Source organism: Ascaphus truei, chromosome 12 (assembly GCF_040206685.1).
Source record: "Ascaphus truei isolate aAscTru1 chromosome 12, aAscTru1.hap1, whole genome shotgun sequence".
Classification (NCBI taxonomy): Eukaryota; Metazoa; Chordata; class Amphibia; order Anura; family Ascaphidae; genus Ascaphus; species Ascaphus truei.
Window position 1 is genome coordinate 3,342,787 of NC_134494.1, and position 22,737 is coordinate 3,365,523.

The window sequence follows — 22,737 nt, forward strand, 5'->3', positions numbered from 1 at the left end:
TTGTGCTCTGTAGGGAGCTCTGCACTGTGCTCTGTAGGGAGCTCTGCACTGTGCTCTGTAGGGGGCTCTGCGCTGTGCTCTGTAGGGAGCTCTGCACATTGTGCTCTGTAGGGGGCTCTGCAGGGGGCTCTGCACTGTGCTCTGTAGGGAGCTCTGCACATTGTGCTCTGTAGGGAGCTCTGCACTGTGCTCTGTAGGGGGCTCTGCACTGTGCTCTGTAGGGGGCTCTGCACTGTGCTCTGTAGGGGGCTCTGCACTGTGCTCTGTAGGGGGCTCTGCGCTGTGCTCTGTAGGGAGCTCTGCACATTATGCTCTGTAGGGGGCTCTGCACTGTGCTCTGTAGGGGGCTCTGCACAGTGCTCTGTAGGGGGCTCTGCACTGTGCTCTGTAGGGAGCTCTGCACATTGTGCTCTGTATGGAGCTCTGCACTGTGCTCTGTAGGGGGCTCTGTACTATGCTCTGCAGGGAGCTCTGCACTGTGCTCTGTAGGGGGCTCTGCACATTGTGCTCTGTAGGGAGCTCTGCACATTGTGCTCTGTAGGGGGCTCTGCACTTTGCTCTGTAGGGGGCTCTTCACTGTGCTCTGTAGGGAGCTCTGCACATTGTGCTCTGTAGGGAGCTCTGCACATTGTGCTCTGTAGGGAGCTCTGCACATTGTGCTCTGTAGGGGGCTCTGCACTGTGCTCTGTAGAGGGCTCTGCAGGGAGATCTGCACTGTGCTCTGTAGGGAGCTCTGCACATTGTGCTCTGTAGGGAGCTCTGCATTGTGCTCTGTAGGGGGCTCTGCACTGTGCTCTGTAGGGGGCTCTGCACTGTGCTGTGTAGGGGCTCTGCACTGTGCTCTGTAGGGAGCTCTGCACTGTGCTCTGTAGGGGGCTCTGCACTGTGCTCTGTAGGGAGCTCTGCACATTGTGCTCTGTAGGGGGCTCTGCACTGTGCTCTGTAGGGGGCTCTGCAATGTGCTCTGTAGGGGACTCTGCACTGTGCTCTGTCGGGGGCTCTGCACAGTGCTCTGTAGGGGGCTCTGCACTGTGCTCTGTAGGGAGCTCTGCACATTGTGCTCTGTAGGGAGCTCTGCACTGTGCTCTGTAGGGGGCTCTGTACTGTGCTCTGCAGGGAGCTCTGCACTGTGCTCTGTAGGGGGCTCTGCACATTGTGCTCTGTAGGGAGCTCTGCACATTGTGCTCTGTAGGAGGCTCTGCACTGTGCTCTGTAGGGGGCTCTGCACTGTGCTCTGTAGGGAGCTCTGCACATTGTGCTCTGTAGAGAGCTCTGCACATTGTGCTCTGTAGGGAGCTCTGCACATTGTGCTCTGTAGGGAGCTCTGCACTGTGCTCTGTAGGGGGCTCTGCAGGGAGATCTGCACTGTGCTCTGTAGGGAGTTCTGCACATTGTGCTCTGTAGGGAGCTCTGCATTGTGCTCTGTAGGGGGCTCTGCACTGTGCTCTGTAGGGGGCTCTGCACTGTGCTCTGTAGGGGGCTCTGCACTGTGCTCTGTAAGGAGCTCTGCACTGTGCTCTGTAGGGAGCTCTGCACATTGTGCTCTGTAGGGAGCTCTGCACTGTGCTCTGTAGAGGGCTCTGTACTGTGCTCTGTAGGGAGCTCTGCACTGTGCTCTGTAGGGGGCTCTGCACTGTGCTCTCTAGGGAGCTCTGCACATTGTGCTCTGTAGGGAGCTCTGCACTGTGCTCTGTACTGTGCTCTGCAGGCAGCTCAGTACTGTGCTCTGTAGGGGGCTCTGTACTGTGCTCTGCAGGGAGCTCTGCACTGTGCTCTGTAGGGAGCTCTGCACATTGTGCTCTGTAGGGAGCTCTGCAATGTGCTCTGTAGGGGGCTCTGCACTGTGCTCTGTAGGGAGCTCTGCACATTGTGCTCTGTAGGGAGCTCTGCACATTGTGCTCTGTAGGGGGCTCTGCAGGGGGCTCTGCACTGTGCTCTGTAGGGAGCTCTGCACATTGTGCTCTGTAGGGAGCTCTGCACTGTGCTCTGTAGGGGGCTTTGCACTGTGCTCTGTAGGGACTCTGCACTGTGCTCTGTAGGGGGCTCTGCACTGTGCTCTGTAGGGGGCTCTGCACTGTGCTCTGTAGGGGGCTCTGCACTGTGCTCTGTAGGGAGCTCTGCACATTGTGCTCTGTAGGGGGCTCTGCACTGTGCTCTGTAGGGGGCTCTGCACTGTGCTCTGTAGGGAGCTCTGCACATTGTGCTCTGTAGGGAGCTCTGCACTGTACTCTGTACTGTGCTCTGCAGGGAGCTCAGTACTGTGCTCTGTAGGGGGCTCTGTACTGTGCTCTGCAGGGAGCTCTGCACTGTGCTCTGTAGGGAGCTCTGCACATTGTGCTCTGTAGGGAGCTCTGCACTGTGCTCTGTAGGGGGCTCTGCACTGTGCTCTTTAGGGAGCTCTGCACATTGTGCTCTGTAGGGAGCTCTGCACATTGTGCTCTGTAGGGGGCTCTGCAGGGGGCTCTGCACTGTGCTCTGTAGGGAGCTCTGCACATTGTGCTCTGTAGGGAGCTCTGCACTGTGCTCTGTAGGGGGCTTTGCACTGTGCTCTGTAGGGGCTCTGCACTGTGCTCTGTAGGGGGCTCTGCACTGTGCTCTGTAGGGAGCTCTGCACTGTGCTCTGTAGGGGGCTTTGCACTGTGCTCTGTAGGGGCTCTGCACTGTGCTCTGTAGGGGGCTCTGCACTGTGCTCTGTAGGGAGCTCTGCACATTGTGCTCTGTAGGGAGCTCTGCACTGTGCTCTGAAGGGGGCTCTGCACTGTGCTCTGTAGGGGGCTTTGCACTGTGCTCTGTAGGGTGCTCTGCACTGTGCTCTGTAGGGAGCTCTGCACATTGTGCTCTGTAGGGGGCTCTGCACTGTGCTCTGTAGGGGGCTCTGCACTGTGCTCTCTAGGGAGCTCTGCACATTGTGCTCTGTAGGGAGCTCTGCACTGTGCTCTGTACTGTGCTCTGCAGGGAGCTCAGTACTGTGCTCTGTAGGGGGCTCTGTACTGTGCTCTGCAGGGAGCTCTGCACTGTGCTCTGTAGGGAGCTCTGCACATTGTGCTCTGTAGGGAGCTCTGCACTGTGCTCTGTAGGGGGCTCTGCACTGTGCTCTGTAGGGAGCTCTGCACATTGTGCTCTGTAGGGAGCTCTGCACATTGTGCTCTGTAGGGGGCTCTGCAGGGGGCTCTGCACTGTGCTCTGTAGGGAGCTCTGCACATTGTGCTCTGTAGGGAGCTCTGCACTGTGCTCTGTAGGGGGCTTTGCACTGTGCTCTGTAGGGGCTCTGCACTGTGCTCTGTAGGGGGCTCTGCACTGTGCTCTGTAGGGAGCTCTGCACATTGTGCTCTGTAGGGAGCTCTGCACTGTGCTCTGTAGGGGGCTCTGTACTATGCTCTGCAGGGAGCTCTGCACTGTGCTCTGTAGGGGGCTCTGCACATTGTGCTCTGTAGGGAGCTCTGCACATTGTGCTCTGTAGGGGGCTCTGCACTGTGCTCTGTAGGGGGCTCTGCACTGTGCTCTGTAGGGAGCTCTGCACATTGTGCTCTGTAGGGAGCTCTGCACATTGTGCTCTGTAGGGAGCTCTGCACATTGTGCTCTGTAGGGAGCTCTGCACTGTGCTCTGTAGGGGGCTCTGCAGGGAGATCTGCACTGTGCTCTGTAGGGAGTTCTGCACATTGTGCTCTGTAGGGAGCTCTGCATTGTGCTCTGTAGGGGGCTCTGCACTGTGCTCTGTAGGGGGCTCAGCTGTGCTCTGTATGGGGCTCTGCACTGTGCTCTGTATGCAGCTCTGCACTGTGCTCTGTAGGGAGCTCTGCACATTGTGCTCTGTAGGGGGCTCTGCACATTGTGCTCTGTAGGGGGCTCTGCACTGTGCTCTGTAGGGGGCTCTGCACTGTGCTCTGTAGGGAGCTCTACACTGTGCTCTGTAGGGGGCTCTGCACTGTGCTCTGTAGGGAGCTCTGCACATTGTGCTCTGTAGGAAGCTCTGCACTGTGCTCTGTAGGGGGCTCTGTACTGTGCTCTGTAGGGAGCTCTGCACTGTGCTCTGTAGGGGGCTCTGCACTGTGCTCTGTAGGGAGCTCTGCACATTGTGCTCTGTAGGGAGCTCTGCACTGTGCTCTGTACTGTGCTCTGTAGGGAGCTCTGCACTGTGCTCTGTAGGGGGCTCTGCGCTGTGCTCTGTAGGGAGCTCTGCACATTGTGCTCTGTAGGGGGCTCTGCAGGGGGCTCTGCACTGTGCTTTGTAGGGAGCTCTGCACATTGTGCTCTGTAGGGAGCTCTGCACTGTGCTCTGTAGGGGGCTCTGCACTGTGCTCTGTAGGGGGCTCTGCACTGTGCTCTGTAGGGGGCTCTGCACTGTGCTCTGTAGGGGGCTCTGCACTGTGCTCTGTAGGGGGCTCTGCACTGTGCTCTGTAGGGGGCTCTGCGCTGTGCTCTGTAGGGAGCTCTGCACATTGTGCTCTGTAGGGGGCTCTGCACTGTGCTCTGTAGGGGGCTCTGCACAGTGCTCTGTAGGGGGCTCTGCACTGTGCTCTGTAGGGAGCTCTGCACATTGTGCTCTGTATGGAGCTCTGCACTGTGCTCTGTAGGGGGCTCTGTACTATGCTCTGCAGGGAGCTCTGCACTGTGCTCTGTAGGGAGCTCTGCACATTGTGCTCTGTAGGGAGCTCTGCACTGTGCTCTGTAGGGAGCTCTGCACTGTGCTCTGTAGGGGGCTCTGCGCTGTGCTCTGTAGGGAGCTCTGCACATTGTGCTCTGTAGGGGGCTCTGCAGGGGGCTCTGCACTGTGCTCTGTAGGGAGCTCTGCACTGTGCTCTGTAGGGGGCTCTGCACTGTGCTCTGTAGGGGGCTCTGCACTGTGCTCTGTAGGGGGCTCTGCACTGTGCTCTGTAGGGGGCTCTGCGCTGTGCTCTGTAGGGAGCTCTGCACATTGTGCTCTGTAGGGGGCTCTGCACTGTGCTCTGTAGGGGGCTCTGCACAGTGCTCTGTAGGGGGCTCTGCACTGTGCTCTGTAGGGAGCTCTGCACATTGTGCTCTGTATGGAGCTCTGCACTGTGCTCTGTAGGGGGCTCTGTACTATGCTCTGCAGGGAGCTCTGCACTGTGCTCTGTAGGGGGCTCTGCACATTGTGCTCTGTAGGGAGCTCTGCACATTGTGCTCTGTAGGGGGCTCTGCACTTTGCTCTGTAGGGGGCTCTTCACTGTGCTCTGTAGGGAGCTCTGCACATTGTGCTCTGTAGGGAGCTCTGCACATTGTGCTCTGTAGGGAGCTCTGCACATTGTGCTCTGTAGGGGGCTCTGCACTGTGCTCTGTAGAGGGCTCTGCAGGGAGATCTGCACTGTGCTCTGTAGGGAGCTCTGCACATTGTGCTCTGTAGGGAGCTCTGCATTGTGCTCTGTAGGGGGCTCTGCACTGTGCTCTGTAGGGGGCTCTGCACTGTGCTGTGTAGGGGCTCTGCACTGTGCTCTGTAGGGAGCTCTGCACTGTGCTCTGTAGGGGGCTCTGCACTGTGCTCTGTAGGGAGCTCTGCACATTGTGCTCTGTAGGGGGCTCTGCACTGTGCTCTGTAGGGGGCTCTGCAATGTGCTCTGTAGGGGACTCTGCACTGTGCTCTGTCGGGGGCTCTGCACAGTGCTCTGTAGGGGGCTCTGCACTGTGCTCTGTAGGGAGCTCTGCACATTGTGCTCTGTAGGGAGCTCTGCACTGTGCTCTGTAGGGGGCTCTGTACTGTGCTCTGCAGGGAGCTCTGCACTGTGCTCTGTAGGGGGCTCTGCACATTGTGCTCTGTAGGGAGCTCTGCACATTGTGCTCTGTAGGAGGCTCTGCACTGTGCTCTGTAGGGGGCTCTGCACTGTGCTCTGTAGGGAGCTCTGCACATTGTGCTCTGTAGAGAGCTCTGCACATTGTGCTCTGTAGGTAGCTCTGCACATTGTGCTCTGTAGGGAGCTCTGCACTGTGCTCTGTAGGGGGCTCTGCAGGGAGATCTGCACTGTGCTCTGTAGGGAGTTCTGCACATTGTGCTCTGTAGGGAGCTCTGCATTGTGCTCTGTAGGGGGCTCTGCACTGTGCTCTGTAGGGGGCTCTGCACTGTGCTCTGTAGGGGGCTCTGCACTGTGCTCTGTAAGGAGCTCTGCACTGTGCTCTGTAGGGAGCTCTGCACATTGTGCTCTGTAGGGAGCTCTGCACTGTGCTCTGTAGAGGGCTCTGTACTGTGCTCTGTAGGGAGCTCTGCACTGTGCTCTGTAGGGGGCTCTGCACTGTGCTCTCTAGGGAGCTCTGCACATTGTGCTCTGTAGGGAGCTCTGCACTGTGCTCTGTACTGTGCTCTGCAGGCAGCTCAGTACTGTGCTCTGTAGGTGGCTCTGTACTGTGCTCTGCAGGGAGCTCTGCACTGTGCTCTGTAGGGAGCTCTGCACATTGTGCTCTGTAGGGAGCTCTGCACTGTGCTCTGTAGGGGGCTCTGCACTGTGCTCTGTAGGGAGCTCTGCACATTGTGCTCTGTAGGGAGCTCTGCACATTGTGCTCTGTAGGGGGCTCTGCAGGGGGCTCTGCACTGTGCTCTGTAGGGAGCTCTGCACATTGTGCTCTGTAGGGAGCTCTTCACTGTGCTCTGTAGGGGGCTTTGCACTGTGCTCTGTAGGGACTCTGCACTGTGCTCTGTAGGGGGCTCTGCACTGTGCTCTGTAGGGGGCTCTGCACTGTGCTCTGTAGGGGGCTCTGCACTGTGCTCTGTAGGGAGCTCTGCACATTGTGCTCTGTAGGGGGCTCTGCACTGTGCTCTGTAGGGGGCTCTGCACTGTGCTCTGTAGGGAGCTCTGCACATTGTGCTCTGTAGGGAGCTCTGCACTGTACTCTGTACTGTGCTCTGCAGGGAGCTCAGTACTGTGCTCTGTAGGGGGCTCTGTACTGTGCTCTGCAGGGAGCTCTGCACTGTGCTCTGTAGGGAGCTCTGCACATTGTGCTCTGTAGGGAGCTCTGCACTGTGCTCTGTAGGGGGCTCTGCACTGTGCTCTGTAGGGGGCTCTGCACTGTGCTCTGTAAGGAGCTCTGCACTGTGCTCTGTAGGGAGCTCTGCACATTGTGCTCTGTAGGGAGCTCTGCACTGTGCTCTGTAGAGGGCTCTGTACTGTGCTCTGTAGGGAGCTCTGCACTGTGCTCTGTAGGGGGCTCTGCACTGTGCTCTCTAGGGAGCTCTGCACATTGTGCTCTGTAGGGAGCTCTGCACTGTGCTCTGTACTGTGCTCTGCAGGCAGCTCAGTACTGTGCTCTGTAGGGGGCTCTGTACTGTGCTCTGCAGGGAGCTCTGCACTGTGCTCTGTAGGGAGCTCTGCACATTGTGCTCTGTAGGGAGCTCTGCACTGTGCTCTGTAGGGGGCTCTGCACTGTGCTCTGTAGGGAGCTCTGCACATTGTGCTCTGTAGGGAGCTCTGCATTGTGCTCTGTAGGGGGCTCTGCATTGTGCTCTGTAGGGGGCTCTGCACTGTGCTCTGTAGGGGGCTCTGCACTGTGCTCTGTAGGGGGCTCTGCACTGTGCTCTGTAAGGAGCTCTGCACTGTGCTCTGTAGGGAGCTCTGCATTGTGCTCTGTAGGGGGCTCTGCACTGTGCTCTGTAGGGGGCTCTGCACTGTGCTCTGTAGGGGGCTCTGCACTGTGCTCTGTAAGGAGCTCTGCACTGTGCTCTGTAGGGAGCTCTGCACATTGTGCTCTGTAGGGAGCTCTGCACTGTGCTCTGTAGAGGGCTCTGTACTGTGCTCTGTAGGGAGCTCTGCACTGTGCTCTGTAGGGGGCTCTGCACTGTGCTCTCTAGGGAGCTCTGCACATTGTGCTCTGTAGGGAGCTCTGCACTGTGCTCTGTACTGTGCTCTGCAGGCAGCTCAGTACTGTGCTCTGTAGGGGGCTCTGTACTGTGCTCTGCAGGGAGCTCTGCACTGTGCTCTGTAGGGAGCTCTGCACATTGTGCTCTGTAGGGAGCTCTGCACTGTGCTCTGTAGGGGGCTCTGCACTGTGCTCTGTAGGGAGCTCTGCACATTGTGCTCTGTAGGGAGCTCTGCACATTGTGCTCTGTAGGGGGCTCTGCAGGGGGCTCTGCACTGTGCTCTGTAGGGAGCTCTGCACATTGTGCTCTGTAGGGAGCTCTGCACTGTGCTCTGTAGGGGGCTTTGCACTGTGCTCTGTAGGGACTCTGCACTGTGCTCTGTAGGGGGCTCTGCACTGTGCTCTGTAGGGGGCTCTGCACTGTGCTCTGTAGGGGGCTCTGCACTGTGCTCTGTAGGGAGCTCTGCACATTGTGCTCTGTAGGGGGCTCTGCACTGTGCTCTGTAGGGGGCTCTGCACTGTGCTCTGTAGGGAGCTCTGCACATTGTGCTCTGTAGGGAGCTCTGCACTGTACTCTGTACTGTGCTCTGCAGGGAGCTCAGTACTGTGCTCTGTAGGGGGCTCTGTACTGTGCTCTGCAGGGAGCTCTGCACTGTGCTCTGTAGGGAGCTCTGCACATTGTGCTCTGTAGGGAGCTCTGCACTGTGCTCTGTAGGGGGCTCTGCACTGTGCTCTTTAGGGAGCTCTGCACATTGTGCTCTGTAGGGAGCTCTGCACATTGTGCTCTGTAGGGGGCTCTGCAGGGGGCTCTGCACTGTGCTCTGTAGGGAGCTCTGCACATTGTGCTCTGTAGGGAGCTCTGCACTGTGCTCTGTAGGGGGCTTTGCACTGTGCTCTGTAGGGGCTCTGCACTGTGCTCTGTAGGGGGCTCTGCACTGTGCTCTGTAGGGAGCTCTGCACTGTGCTCTGTAGGGGGCTTTGCACTGTGCTCTGTAGGGGCTCTGCACTGTGCTCTGTAGGGGGCTCTGCACTGTGCTCTGTAGGGAGCTCTGCACATTGTGCTCTGTAGGGAGCTCTGCACTGTGCTCTGAAGGGGGCTCTGCACTTTGCTCTGTAGGGGGCTTTGCACTGTGCTCTGTAGGGTGCTCTGCACTGTGCTCTGTAGGGAGCTCTGCACATTGTGCTCTGTAGGGAGCTCTGCACTGTGCTCTGTACTGTGCTCTGCAGGGAGCTCAGTACTGTGCTCTGTAGGGGGCTCTGTACTGTGCTCTGCAGGGAGCTCTGCACTGTGCTCTGTAGGGAGCTCTGCACATTGTGCTCTGTAGGGAGCTCTGCACTGTGCTCTGTAGGGGGCTCTGCACTGTGCTCTGTAGGGAGCTCTGCACATTGTGCTCTGTAGGGAGCTCTGCACATTGTGCTCTGTAGGGGGCTCTGCAGGGGGCTCTGCACTGTGCTCTGTAGGGAGCTCTGCACATTGTGCTCTGTAGGGAGCTCTGCACTGTGCTCTGTAGGGGGCTTTGCACTGTGCTCTGTAGGGGCTCTGCACTGTGCTCTGTAGGGGGCTCTGCACTGTGCTCTGTAGGGAGCTCTGCACATTGTGCTCTGTAGGGAGCTCTGCACTGTGCTCTGTAGGGGGCTCTGTACTATGCTCTGCAGGGAGCTCTGCACTGTGCTCTGTAGGGGGCTCTGCACATTGTGCTCTGTAGGGAGCTCTGCACATTGTGCTCTGTAGGGGGCTCTGCACTGTGCTCTGTAGGGGGCTCTGCACTGTGCTCTGTAGGGAGCTCTGCACATTGTGCTCTGTAGGGAGCTCTGCACATTGTGCTCTGTAGGGAGCTCTGCACATTGTGCTCTGTAGGGAGCTCTGCACTGTGCTCTGTAGGGGGCTCTGCAGGGAGATCTGCACTGTGCTCTGTAGGGAGCTCTGCATTGTGCTCTTTAGGGGGCTCTGCACTGTGCTCTGTAGGGGGCTCAGCTGTGCTCTGTATGGGGCTCTGCACTGTGCTCTGTATGCAGCTCTGCACTGTGCTCTGTAGGGAGCTCTGCACATTGTGCTCTGTAGGGGGCTCTGCACATTGTGCTCTGTAGGGGGCTCTGCACTGTGCTCTGTAGGGGGCTCTGCACTGTGCTCTGTAGGGAGCTCTACACTGTGCTCTGTAGGGGGCTATGCACTGTGCTCTGTAGGGAGCTCTGCACATTGTGCTCTGTAGGGAGCTCTGCACTGTGCTCTGTAGGGGGCTCTGTACTGTGCTCTGTAGGGAGCTCTGCACTGTGCTCTGTAGGGGGCTCTGCACTGTGCTCTGTAGGGAGCTCTGCACATTGTGCTCTGTAGGGAGCTCTGCACTGTGCTCTGTACTGTGCTCTGTAGGGAGCTCTGCACTGTGCTCTGTAGGGGGCTCTGCGCTGTGCTCTGTAGGGAGCTCTGCACATTGTGCTCTGTAGGGGGCTCTGCAGGGGGCTCTGCACTGTGCTCTGTAGGGAGCTCTGCACATTGTGCTCTGTAGGGGGCTCTGCACTGTGCTCTGTAGGGGGCTCTGCACTGTGCTCTGTAGGGAGCTCTGCACATTGTGCTCTGTAGGGGGCTCTGCACTGTGCTCTGTAGGGGGCTCTGCACTGTGCTCTGTAGGGAGCTCTGCACATTGTGCTCTGTAGGGAGCTCTGCACTGTACTCTGTACTGTGCTCTGCAGGGAGCTCAGTACTGTGCTCTGTAGGGGGCTCTGTACTGTGCTCTGCAGGGAGCTCTGCACTGTGCTCTGTAGGGAGCTCTGCACATTGTGCTCTGTAGGGAGCTCTGCACTGTGCTCTGTAGGGGGCTCTGCACTGTGCTCTGTAGGGGGCTCTGCACTGTGCTCTGTAAGGAGCTCTGCACTGTGCTCTGTAGGGAGCTCTGCACATTGTGCTCTGTAGGGAGCTCTGCACTGTGCTCTGTAGAGGGCTCTGTACTGTGCTCTGTAGGGAGCTCTGCACTGTGCTCTGTAGGGGGCTCTGCACTGTGCTCTCTAGGGAGCTCTGCACATTGTGCTCTGTAGGGAGCTCTGCACTGTGCTCTGTACTGTGCTCTGCAGGCAGCTCAGTACTGTGCTCTGTAGGGGGCTCTGTACTGTGCTCTGCAGGGAGCTCTGCACTGTGCTCTGTAGGGAGCTCTGCACATTGTGCTCTGTAGGGAGCTCTGCACTGTGCTCTGTAGGGGGCTCTGCACTGTGCTCTGTAGGGAGCTCTGCACATTGTGCTCTGTAGGGAGCTCTGCATTGTGCTCTGTAGGGGGCTCTGCATTGTGCTCTGTAAGGGGCTCTGCACTGTGCTCTGTAGGGGGCTCTGCACTGTGCTCTGTAGGGGGCTCTGCACTGTGCTCTGTAAGGAGCTCTGCACTGTGCTCTGTAGGGAGCTCTGCATTGTGCTCTGTAGGGGGCTCTGCACTGTGCTCTGTAGGGGGCTCTGCACTGTGCTCTGTAGGGGGCTCTGCACTGTGCTCTGTAAGGAGCTCTGCACTGTGCTCTGTAGGGAGCTCTGCACATTGTGCTCTGTAGGGAGCTCTGCACTGTGCTCTGTAGAGGGCTCTGTACTGTGCTCTGTAGGGAGCTCTGCACTGTGCTCTGTAGGGGGCTCTGCACTGTGCTCTCTAGGGAGCTCTGCACATTGTGCTCTGTAGGGAGCTCTGCACTGTGCTCTGTACTGTGCTCTGCAGGCAGCTCAGTACTGTGCTCTGTAGGGGGCTCTGTACTGTGCTCTGCAGGGAGCTCTGCACTGTGCTCTGTAGGGAGCTCTGCACATTGTGCTCTGTAGGGAGCTCTGCACTGTGCTCTGTAGGGGGCTCTGCACTGTGCTCTGTAGGGAGCTCTGCACATTGTGCTCTGTAGGGAGCTCTGCACATTGTGCTCTGTAGGGGGCTCTGCAGGGGGCTCTGCACTGTGCTCTGTAGGGAGCTCTGCACATTGTGCTCTGTAGGGAGCTCTGCACTGTGCTCTGTAGGGGGCTTTGCACTGTGCTCTGTAGGGACTCTGCACTGTGCTCTGTAGGGGGCTCTGCACTGTGCTCTGTAGGGGGCTCTGCACTGTGCTCTGTAGGGGGCTCTGCACTGTGCTCTGTAGGGAGCTCTGCACATTGTGCTCTGTAGGGGGCTCTGCACTGTGCTCTGTAGGGGGCTCTGCACTGTGCTCTGTAGGGAGCTCTGCACATTGTGCTCTGTAGGGAGCTCTGCACTGTACTCTGTACTGTGCTCTGCAGGGAGCTCAGTACTGTGCTCTGTAGGGGGCTCTGTACTGTGCTCTGCAGGGAGCTCTGCACTGTGCTCTGTAGGGAGCTCTGCACATTGTGCTCTGTAGGGAGCTCTGCACTGTGCTCTGTAGGGGGCTCTGCACTGTGCTCTTTAGGGAGCTCTGCACATTGTGCTCTGTAGGGAGCTCTGCACATTGTGCTCTGTAGGGGGCTCTGCAGGGGGCTCTGCACTGTGCTCTGTAGGGAGCTCTGCACATTGTGCTCTGTAGGGAGCTCTGCACTGTGCTCTGTAGGGGGCTTTGCACTGTGCTCTGTAGGGGCTCTGCACTGTGCTCTGTAGGGGGCTCTGCACTGTGCTCTGTAGGGAGCTCTGCACTGTGCTCTGTAGGGGGCTTTGCACTGTGCTCTGTAGGGGCTCTGCACTGTGCTCTGTAGGGGGCTCTGCACTGTGCTCTGTAGGGAGCTCTGCACATTGTGCTCTGTAGGGAGCTCTGCACTGTGCTCTGAAGGGGGCTCTGCACTTTGCTCTGTAGGGGGCTTTGCACTGTGCTCTGTAGGGTGCTCTGCACTGTGCTCTGTAGGGAGCTCTGCACATTGTGCTCTGTAGGGGGCTCTGCACTGTGCTCTGTAGGGGGCTCTGCACTGTGCTCTCTAGGGAGCTCTGCACATTGTGCTCTGTAGGGAGCTCTGCACTGTGCTCTGTACTGTGCTCTGCAGGGAGCTCAGTACTGTGCTCTGTAGGGGGCTCTGTACTGTGCTCTGCAGGGAGCTCTGCACTGTGCTCTGTAGGGAGCTCTGCACATTGTGCTCTGTAGGGAGCTCTGCACTGTGCTCTGTAGGGGGCCCTGCACTGTGCTCTGTAGGGAGCTCTGCACATTGTGCTCTGTAGGGAGCTCTGCACATTGTGCTCTGTAGGGGGCTCTGCAGGGGGCTCTGCACTGTGCTCTGTAGGGAGCTCTGCACATTGTGCTCTGTAGGGAGCTCTGCACTGTGCTCTGTAGGGGGCTTTGCACTGTGCTCTGTAGGGGCTCTGCACTGTGCTCTGTAGGGGGCTCTGCACTGTGCTCTGTAGGGAGCTCTGCACATTGTGCTCTGTAGGGAGCTCTGCACTGTGCTCTGTAGGGGGCTCTGTACTATGCTCTGCAGGGAGCTCTGCACTGTGCTCTGTAGGGGGCTCTGCACATTGTGCTCTGTAGGGAGCTCTGCACATTGTGCTCTGTAGGGGGCTCTGCACTGTGCTCTGTAGGGGGCTCTGCACTGTGCTCTGTAGGGAGCTCTGCACATTGTGCTCTGTAGGGAGCTCTGCACATTGTGCTCTGTAGGGAGCTCTGCACATTGTGCTCTGTAGGGAGCTCTGCACTGTGCTCTGTAGGGGGCTCTGCAGGGAGATCTGCACTGTGCTCTGTAGGGAGTTCTGCACATTGTGCTCTGTAGGGAGCTCTGCATTGTGCTCTGTAGGGGGCTCTGCACTGTGCTCTGTAGGGGGCTCAGCTGTGCTCTGTATGGGGCTCTGCACTGTGCTCTGTATGCAGCTCTGCACTGTGCTCTGTAGGGAGCTCTGCACATTGTGCTCTGTAGGGGGCTCTGCACATTGTGCTCTGTAGGGGGCTCTGCACTGTGCTCTGTAGGGGGCTCTGCACTGTGCTCTGTAGGGAGCTCTACACTGTGCTCTGTAGGGGGCTATGCACTGTGCTCTGTAGGGAGCTCTGCACATTGTGCTCTGTAGGGAGCTCTGCACTGTGCTCTGTAGGGGGCTCTGTACTGTGCTCTGTAGGGAGCTCTGCACTGTGCTCTGTAGGGGGCTCTGCACTGTGCTCTGTAGGGAGCTCTGCACATTGTGCTCTGTAGGGAGCTCTGCACTGTGCTCTGTACTGTGCTCTGTAGGGAGCTCTGCACTGTGCTCTGTAGGGGGCTCTGCGCTGTGCTCTGTAGGGAGCTCTGCACATTGTGCTCTGTAGGGGGCTCTGCAGGGGGCTCTGCACTGTGCTCTGTAGGGAGCTCTGCACATTGTGCTCTGTAGGGGGCTCTGCACTGTGCTCTGTAGGGGGCTCTGCAATGTGCTCTGTAGGGGACTCTGCACTGTGCTCTGTCGGGGGCTCTGCACAGTGCTCTGTAGGGGGCTCTGCACTGTGCTCTGTAGGGAGCTCTGCACATTGTGCTCTGTAGGGAGCTCTGCACATTGTGCTCTGTAAGGAGCTCTGCACTGTGCTCTGTAGGGGGCTTTGCACATTGTGCTCTGTAGGGAGCTCTGCACATTGTGCTCTGTAGGAGGCTCTGCACTGTGCTCTGTAGGGGGCTCTGCACTGTGCTCTGTAGGGAGCTCTGCACATTGTGCTCTGTAGAGAGCTCTGCACATTGTGCTCTGTAGGGAGCTCTGCACATTGTGCTCTGTAGGGAGCTCTGCACTGTGCTCTGTAGGGGGCTCTGCAGGGAGATCTGCACTGTGCTCTGTAGGGAGTTCTGCACATTGTGCTCTGTAGGGAGCTCTGCATTGTGCTCTGTAGGGGGCTCTGCACTGTGCTCTGTAGGGGGCTCTGCACTGTGCTCTGTAGGGGGCTCTGCACTGTGCTCTGTAGGGAGCTCTGCACTGTGCTCTGTAGGGAGCTCTGCACATTGTGCTCTGTAGGGAGCTCTGCACTGTGCTCTGTAGAGGGCTCTGTACTGTGCTCTGTAGGGAGCTCTGCACTGTGCTCTGTAGGGGGCTCTGCACTGTGCTCTCTAGGGAGCTCTGCACATTGTGCTCTGTAGGGAGCTCTGCACTGTGCTCTGTACTGTGCTCTGCAGGGAGCTCAGTACTGTGCTCTGTAGGGGGCTCTGTACTGTGCTCTGCAGGGAGCTCTGCACTGTGCTCTGTAGGGAGCTCTGCACATTGTGCTCTGTAGGGAGCTCTGCACTGTGCTCTGTAGGGGGCTCTGCACTGTGCTCTGTAGGGAGCTCTGCACATTGTGCTCTGTAGGGAGCTCTGCACATTGTGCTCTGTAGGGGGCTCTGCAGGGGGCTCTGCACTGTGCTCTGTAGGGAGCTCTGCACATTGTGCTCTGTAGGGAGCTCTGCACTGTGCTCTGTAGGGGGCTTTGCACTGTGCTCTGTAGGGGCTCTGCACTGTGCTCTGTAGGGGGCTCTGCACTGTGCTCTGTAGGGGGCTCTGCACTGTGCTCTGTAGGGGGCTCTGCACTGTGCTCTGTAGGGAGCTCTGCACATTGTGCTCTGTAGGGGGCTCTGCACTGTGCTCTGTAGGGGGCTCTGCACTGTGCTCTGTAGGGAGCTCTGCACATTGTGCTCTGTAGGGAGCTCTGCACTGTGCTCTGTACTGTGCTCTGCAGGGAGCTCAGTACTGTGCTCTGTAGGGGTCTCTGTACTGTGCTCTGCAGGGAGCTCTGCACTGTGCTCTGTAGGGAGCTCTGCACATTGTGCTCTGTAGGGAGCTCTGCACTGTGCTCTGTAGGGGGCTCTGCACTGTGCTCTGTAGGGAGCTCTGCACATTGTGCTCTGTAGGGAGCTCTGCACATTGTGCTCTGTAGGGGGCTCTGCAGGGGGCTCTGCACTGTGCTCTGTAGGGAGCTCTGCACATTGTGCTCTGTAGGGAGCTCTGCACTGTGCTCTGTAGGGGGCTTTGCACTGTGCTCTGTAGGGTCTCTGCACTGTGCTCTGTAGGGGGCTGTGCACTGTGCTCTGTAGGGAGCTCTGCACATTGTGCTCTGTAGGGAGCTCTGCACTGTGCTCTGAAGGGGGCTCTGCACTGTGCTCTGTAGGGGGCTTTGCACTGTGCTCTGTAGGGGGCTTTGCACTGTGCTCTGTAGGGAGCTCTGCACATTGTGCTCTGTAGGGAGCTCTGCACTGTGCTCTGTAGGGGGCTCTGCACTGTGCTCTCTAGGGAGCTCTGCACATTGTGCTCTGTAGGGAGCTCTGCACTGTGCTCTGTACTGTGCTTTGCAGGGAGCTCAGTACTGTGCTCTGTAGGGGGCTCTGTACTGTGCTCTGCAGGGAGCTCTGCACTGTGCTCTGTAGGGAGCTCTGCACATTGTGCTCTGTAGGGAGCTCTGCACTGTGCTCTGTAGGGGGCTCTGCACTGTGCTCTGTAGGGAGCTCTGCACATTGTGCTCTGTAGGGAGCTCTGCACATTGTGCTCTGTAGGGGGCTCTGCAGGGGGCTCTGCACTGTGCTCTGTAGGGAGCTCTGCACATTGTGCTCTGTAGGGAGCTCTGCACTGTGCTCTGTAGGGGGCTTTGCACTGTGCTCTGTAGGGGCTCTGCACTGTGCTCTGTAGGGGGCTCTGCACTGTGCTCTGTAGGGAGCTCTGCACATTGTGCTCTGTAGGGAGCTCTGCACTGTGCTCTGTAGGGGGCTCTGTACTATGCTCTGCAGGGAGCTCTGCACTGTGCTCTGTAGGGGGATCTGCACATTGTGCTCTGTAGGGAGCTCTGCACATTGTGCTCTGTAGGGGGCTCTGCACTGTGCTCTGTAGGGGGCTCTGCACTGTGCTCTGTAGGGAGCTCTGCACATTGTGCTCTGTAGGGAGCTCTGCACATTGTGCTCTGTAGGGAGCTCTGCACATTGTGCTCTGTAGGGAGCTCTGCACTGTGCTCTGTAGGGGGCTCTGCAGCGAGATCTGCACTGTGCTCTGTAGGGAGTTCTGCACATTGTGCTCTGTAGGGAGCTCTGCATTGTGCTCTGTAGGGGGCTCTGCACTGTGCTCTGTAGGGGGCTCAGCTGTGCTCTGTATGGGGCTCTGCACTGTGCTCTGTATGCAGCTCTGCACTGTGCTCTGTAGGGAGCTCTGCACATTGTGCTCTGTAGGGGGCTCTGCACTGTGCTCTGTAGGGGGCTCTGCACTGTGCTCTGTAGGGAGCTCTACACTGTGCTCTGTAGGGGGCTATGCACTGTGCTCTGTAGGGAGCTCTGCACTGTGCTCTGTACTGTGCTCTGTAGGGAGCTCTGCACTGTGCTCTGTAGGGGGCTCTGCACTGTGCTCTGTAGGGAGCTCTGCACATTGTGCTCTGTAGGGAGCTCTGCACTGTGCTCTGTACTGTGCTCTGCAGGGAGCTCAGCACTGTGCTCTGTAGGGGGCTCTGTACTGTGCTCTGCACTGTGCTCTGTAGGGAGCTCTGCACATTGTGCTCTGTAGGGAGCTCTGCATTGTGCTCTGTAGGGGGCTCTGCATTGTGCTCTATAGGGAGCTCTGCATTGTGCTCTGTAGGGGGCTCTGCACATTGTGCTCTGTAGGGAGCTCTGCACATTGTGCTCTGTAGGGGGCTCTGCAGGGGGCTCAGCACTGTGCTCTGTAGGGAGCTCTGCACATTGTGCTCTGTAGGGAGCTCTGCACTGTGCTCTGTAGGGAGCTCTGCACTGTGCTCTGTAGCGAGCTCTGCACTGTGCTCTGTAGGGGGCTCTGCACATTGTGCTCTGTAGAGGGCTCTGCACTGTGCTCTGTAGGGAGCTCTGCACATTGTGCTCTGTAGGGGGCTCTGCACTGTGCTCTGTAGGGAGCTCTGCACATTGTGCTCTGTAGGGAGCTCTGCACTGTGCTCTGTAGGGGTCTCTGCACTGTGCTCTCTAGGGAGCTCTGCACATTGTGCTCTGTAGGGAGCTCTGCACTGTGCTCTGTACTGTGCTCTGCAGGGAGCTCAGTACTGTGCTCTGTAGGGGGCTCTGTACTGTGCTCTGCAGGGAGCTCTGCACTGTGCTCTGTAGGGAGCTCTGCACATTGTGCTCTGTAGGGAGCTCTGCACTGTGCTCTGTAGGGGGCTCTGCACTGTGCTCTGTAGGGAGCTCTGCACATTGTGCTCTGTAGGGAGCTCTGCACATTGTGCTCTGTAGGGGGCTCTGCAGGGGGCTCTGCACATTGTGCTCTGTAGGGAGCTCTGCACATTGTGCTCTGTAGGGAGCTCTGCACTGTGCTCTGTAGGGGGCTTTGCAGTGTGCTCTGTAGGGGCTCTGCACTGTGCTCTGTAGGGGGCTCTGCACTCTGCTCTGTAGGGAGCTCTGCACATTGTGCTCTGTAGGGAGCTCTGCACTGTGCTCTGTAGAGGGCTCTGTACTATGCTCTGCAGGGAGCTCTGCACTGTGCTCTGTAGGGGGCTCTGCACTGTACTCTGTAGGGGGCTCTGCACTGTGCTCTGTAGGGAGCTCTGCAGATTGTGCTCTGTAGGGAGCTCTGCACATTGTGCTCTGTAGGGGGCTCTGCACTGTGCTCTGTAGGGGGCTCTGCACTGTGCTCTGTAGGGAGCTCTGCACATTGTGCTCTGTAGGGAGCTCTGCACATTGTGCTCTGTAGGGAGCTCTGCACATTGTGCTCTGTAGGGAGCTCTGCACTGTGCTCTGTAGGGGGCTCTGCAGGGAGATCTGCACTGTGCTCTGTAGGGAGTTCTGCACATTGTGCTCTGTAGGGAGCTCTGCATTGTGCTCTGTAGGGGGCTCTGCACTGTGCTCTGTAGGGGGCTCTGCACTGTGCTCTGTAGGGGGCTCAGCTGTGCTCTGTATGGGGCTCTGCACTGTGCTCTGTAGGCAGCTCTGCACTGTGCTCTGTAGGGAGCTCTGCACATTGTGCTCTGTAGGGGGCTCTGCACTGTGCTCTGTAGGGGGCTCTGCACTGTGCTCTGTAGGGAGCTCTACACTGTGCTCTGTAGGGGGCTGTGCACTGTGCTCTGTAGGGAGCTCTGCACATTGTGCTCTGTAGGGAGCTCTGCACTGTGCTCTGTAGGGGGCTCTGTACTGTGCTCTGTAGGGAGCTCTGCACTGTGCTCTGTAGGGGGCTCTGCACTGTGCTCTGTAGGGAGCTCTGCACATTGTGCTCTGTAGGGAGCTCTGCACTGTGCTCTGTACTGTGCTCTGTAGGGAGCTCTGCACTGTGCTCTGTAGGGGGCTCTGCACTGTGCTCTGTAGGGAGCTCTGCACATTGTGCTCTGTAGGGAGCTCTGCACTGTGCTCTGTACTGTGCTCTGCAGGGAGCTCAGCACTGTGCTCTGTAGGGGGCTCTGTACTGTGCTCTGCACTGTGCTCTGTAGGGAGCTCTGCATATTGGGCTCTGTAGGGAGTTCTGCACTGTGCTCTGTAGGGGGCTCTGCACTGTGCTCTGTAGGGAGCTCTGCACATTGTGCTCTGTAGGGAGCTCTGCACATTGTGCTCTGTAGGGGGCTCTGCAGGGGGCTCAGCACTGTGCTCTGTAGGGAGCTCTGCACATTGTGCTCTGTAGGGAGCTCTGCACTGTGCTCTGTAGGGAGCTCTGCACTGTGCTCTGTAGGGGGCTCTGCACATTGTGCTCTGTAGAGGGCTCTGTGCTCTGTAGAGGGCTCTGCACTGTGTTCTGTAGGGAGCTCTGCACATTGTGCTCTGTAGGGGGCTCTGCACTGTGCTCTGTAGGGAGCTCTGCACATTGTGCTCTGTAGGGGGCTCTGCACTGTGCTCTGTAGGGAGCTCTGCACATTGTGCTCTGTAGGGGGCTCTGCACTGTGCTCTGTAGGGGGCTCTGCACTGTGCTCTGTAGGGAGCTCTGCACATTGTGCTCTGTAGGGAGCTCTGCACTGTGCTCTGTAGGGGGCTCTGTACTGTGCTCTGTAGGGAGCTCTGCACTGTGCTCTGTAGGGGGCTCTGCACTGTGCTCTGTAGGGAGCTCTGCACATTGTGCTCTGTAGGGAGCTCTGCACATTGTGCTCTATAGGGAGCTCTGCACTGTGCTCTGTACTGTGCTCTGTAGATAGCTCTGCACTGTGCTCTGTAGGGGGCTCTGCACTGTGCTCTGTAGGGAGCTCTGCACATTGTGCTCTGTAGGGAGCTCTGCACTGTGCTCTGTACTGTGCTCTGCAGGGAGCTCAGCACTGTGCTCTGTAGGGGGCTCTGTACTGTGCTCTGCACTGTGCTCTGTAGGGAGCTCTGCACATTGTGCTCTGTAGGGGGCTCTGCACTGTGCTCTGTAGGGGGCTCTGCACTGTGCTCTGTAGGGGGCTCTGCACATTGTGCTCTGTAGAGGGCTCTGCACTGTGCTCTGTAGGGAGCTCTGCACATTGTGCTCTGTAGGGGGCTCTGCACTGTGCTCTGTAGGGAGCTCTGCACATTGTGCTCTGTAGGGAGCTCTGCACTGTGCTCTGTAGGGGGCTCTGCACTGTGCTCTCTAGGGAGCTCTGCACATTGTGCTCTGTAGGGAGCTCTGCACTGTGCTCTGTACTGTGCTCTGCAGGGAGCTCAGTACTGTGCTCTGTAGGGGGCTCTGTACTGTGCTCTGCAGGGAGCTCTGCACTGTGCTCTGTAGGGAGCTCTGCACATTGTGCTCTGTAGGGAGCTCTGCACTGTGCTCTGTAGGGGGCTCTGCACTGTGCTCTGTAGGGAGCTCTGCACATTGTGCTCTGTAGGGAGCTCTGCACATTGTGCTCTGTAGGGGGCTCTGCAGGGGGCTCTGCACATTGTGCTCTGTAGGGAGCTCTGCACATTGTGCTCTGTAGGGAGCTCTGCACTGTGCTCTGTAGGGGGCCTTGCACTGTGCTCTGTAGGGGCTCTGCACTGTGCTCTGTAGGGGGCTCTGCACTCTGCTCTGTAGGGAGCTCTGCACATTGTGCTCTGTAGGGAGCTCTGCACTGTGCTCTGTAGGGGGCTCTGTACTATGCTCTGCAGGGAGCTCTGCACTGTGCTCTGTAGGGGGCTCTGCACTGTGCTCTGTAGGGGGCTCTGCACTGTGCTCTGTAGGGAGCTCTGCAGATTGTGCTCTGTAGGGAGCTCTGCACATTGTGCTCTGTAGGGGGCTCTGCACTGTGCTCTGTAGGGGGCTCTGCACTGTGCTCTGTAGGGAGCTCTGCACATTGTGCTCTGTAGGGAGCTCTGCACATTGTGCTCTGTAGGGAGCTCTGCACATTGTGCTCTGTAGGGAGCTCTGCACTGTGCTCTGTAGGGGGCTCTGCAGGGAGATCTGCACTGTGCTCTATAGGGGGCTCTGTACTATGCTCTGCAGGGAGCTCTGCACTGTGCTCTGTAGGGGGCTCTGCACTGTGCTCTGTAGGGGGCTCTGCACTGTGCTCTGTAGGGAGTTCTGCACATTGTGCTCTGTAGGGAGCTCTGCATTGTGCTCTGTAGGGGGCTCTGCACTGTGCTCTGTAGGGGGCTCAGCTGTGCTCTGTATGGGGCTCTGCACTGTGCTCTGTAGGCAGCTCTGCACTGTGCTCTGTAGGGAGCTATGCACATTGTGCTCTGTAGGGGGCTCTGCACTGTGCTCTGTAGGGGGCTCTGCACTGTGCTCTGTAGGGAGCTCTACACTGTGCTCTGTAGGGGGCTATGCACTGTGCTCTGTAGGGAGCTCTGCACTGTGCTCTGTAGGGGGCTCTGCACTGTGCTCTTTAGGGAGCTCTGCACATTGTGCTCTGTAGGGAGCTCTGCACTGTGCTCTGCACTGTGCTCTGTAGGGAGCTCTACACTGTGCTCTGTAGGGGGCTCTGTACTGTGCTCTGTAGGGAGCTCTGCACTGTGCTCTGTAGGGGGCTCTGCACTGTGCTCTTTAGGGAGCTCTGCACATTGTGCTCTGTAGGGAGCTCTGCACTGTGCTCTGTACTGTGCTCTGTAGGGAGCTCTGCACTGTGCTCTGTAGGGGGCTCTGCACTGTGCTCTGTAGGGAGCTCTGCACATTGTGCTCTGCAGGGAGCTCAGCACTGTGCTCTGTAGGGGGCTCTGTACTGTGCTCTGCACTGTGCTCTGTAGGGAGCTCTGCACATTGGGCTCTGTAGGGAGTTCTGCACTGTGCTCTGTAGGGGGCTCTGCACTGTGCTCTGTAGGGAGCTCTGCACATTGTGCTCTGTAGGGAGCTCTGCACATTGTGCTCTGTAGGGGGCTCTGCAGGGGGCTCAGCACTGTGCTCTGTAGGGAGCTCTGCACATTGTGCTCTGTAGGGAGCTCTGCACTGTGCTCTGTAGGGAGCTCTGCACTGTGCTCTGTAGCGAGCTCTGCACTGTGCTCTGTAGGGGGCTCTGCACATTGTGCTCTGTAGAGGGCTCTGCACTGTGCTCTGTAGGGAGCTCTGCACATTGTGCTCTGTAGGGGGCTCTGCACTGTGCTCTGTAGGGAGCTCTGCACATTGTGCTCTGTAGGGGGCTCTGCACATTGTGCTCTGTAGGGGGCTCTGCACTGTGCTCTGTAGGGGGCTCTGCACTGTGCTCTGTAGGGAGCTCTGCACATTGTGCTCTGTAGGGGGCTCTGCACTGTGCTCTGTAGGGGGCTCTGCACTGTGCTCTGTAGGGAGCTCTGCACATTGTGCTCTGTAGGGAGCTCTGCACTGTGCTCTGTAGGGGGCTCTGTACTGTGCTCTGTAGGGAGCTCTGCACTGTGCTCTGTAGGGGGCTCTGCACTGTACTCTGTAGGGAGCTCTGCACATTGTGCTCTGTAGGGAGCTCTGCACATTGTGCTCTATAGGGAGCTCTGCACTGTGCTCTGTACTGTGCTCTGTAGGGAGCTCTGCACTGTGCTCTGTAGGGGGCTCTGCACTGTGCTCTGTAGGGAGCTCTGCACATTGTGCTCTGTAGGGAGCTCTGCACTGTGCTCTGTACTGTGCTCTGCAGGGAGCTCAGCACTGTGCTCTGTAGGGGGCTCTGTACTGTGCTCTGCACTGTGCTCTGTAGGGAGCTCTGCACATTGTGCTCTGTAGGGAGCTCTGCACTGTGCTCTGTAGGGGGCTCTGCACTGTGCTCTGTAGGGAGCTCTGCACATTGTGCTCTGTAGGGAGCTCTGCACTGTGCTCTGTAGGGGGC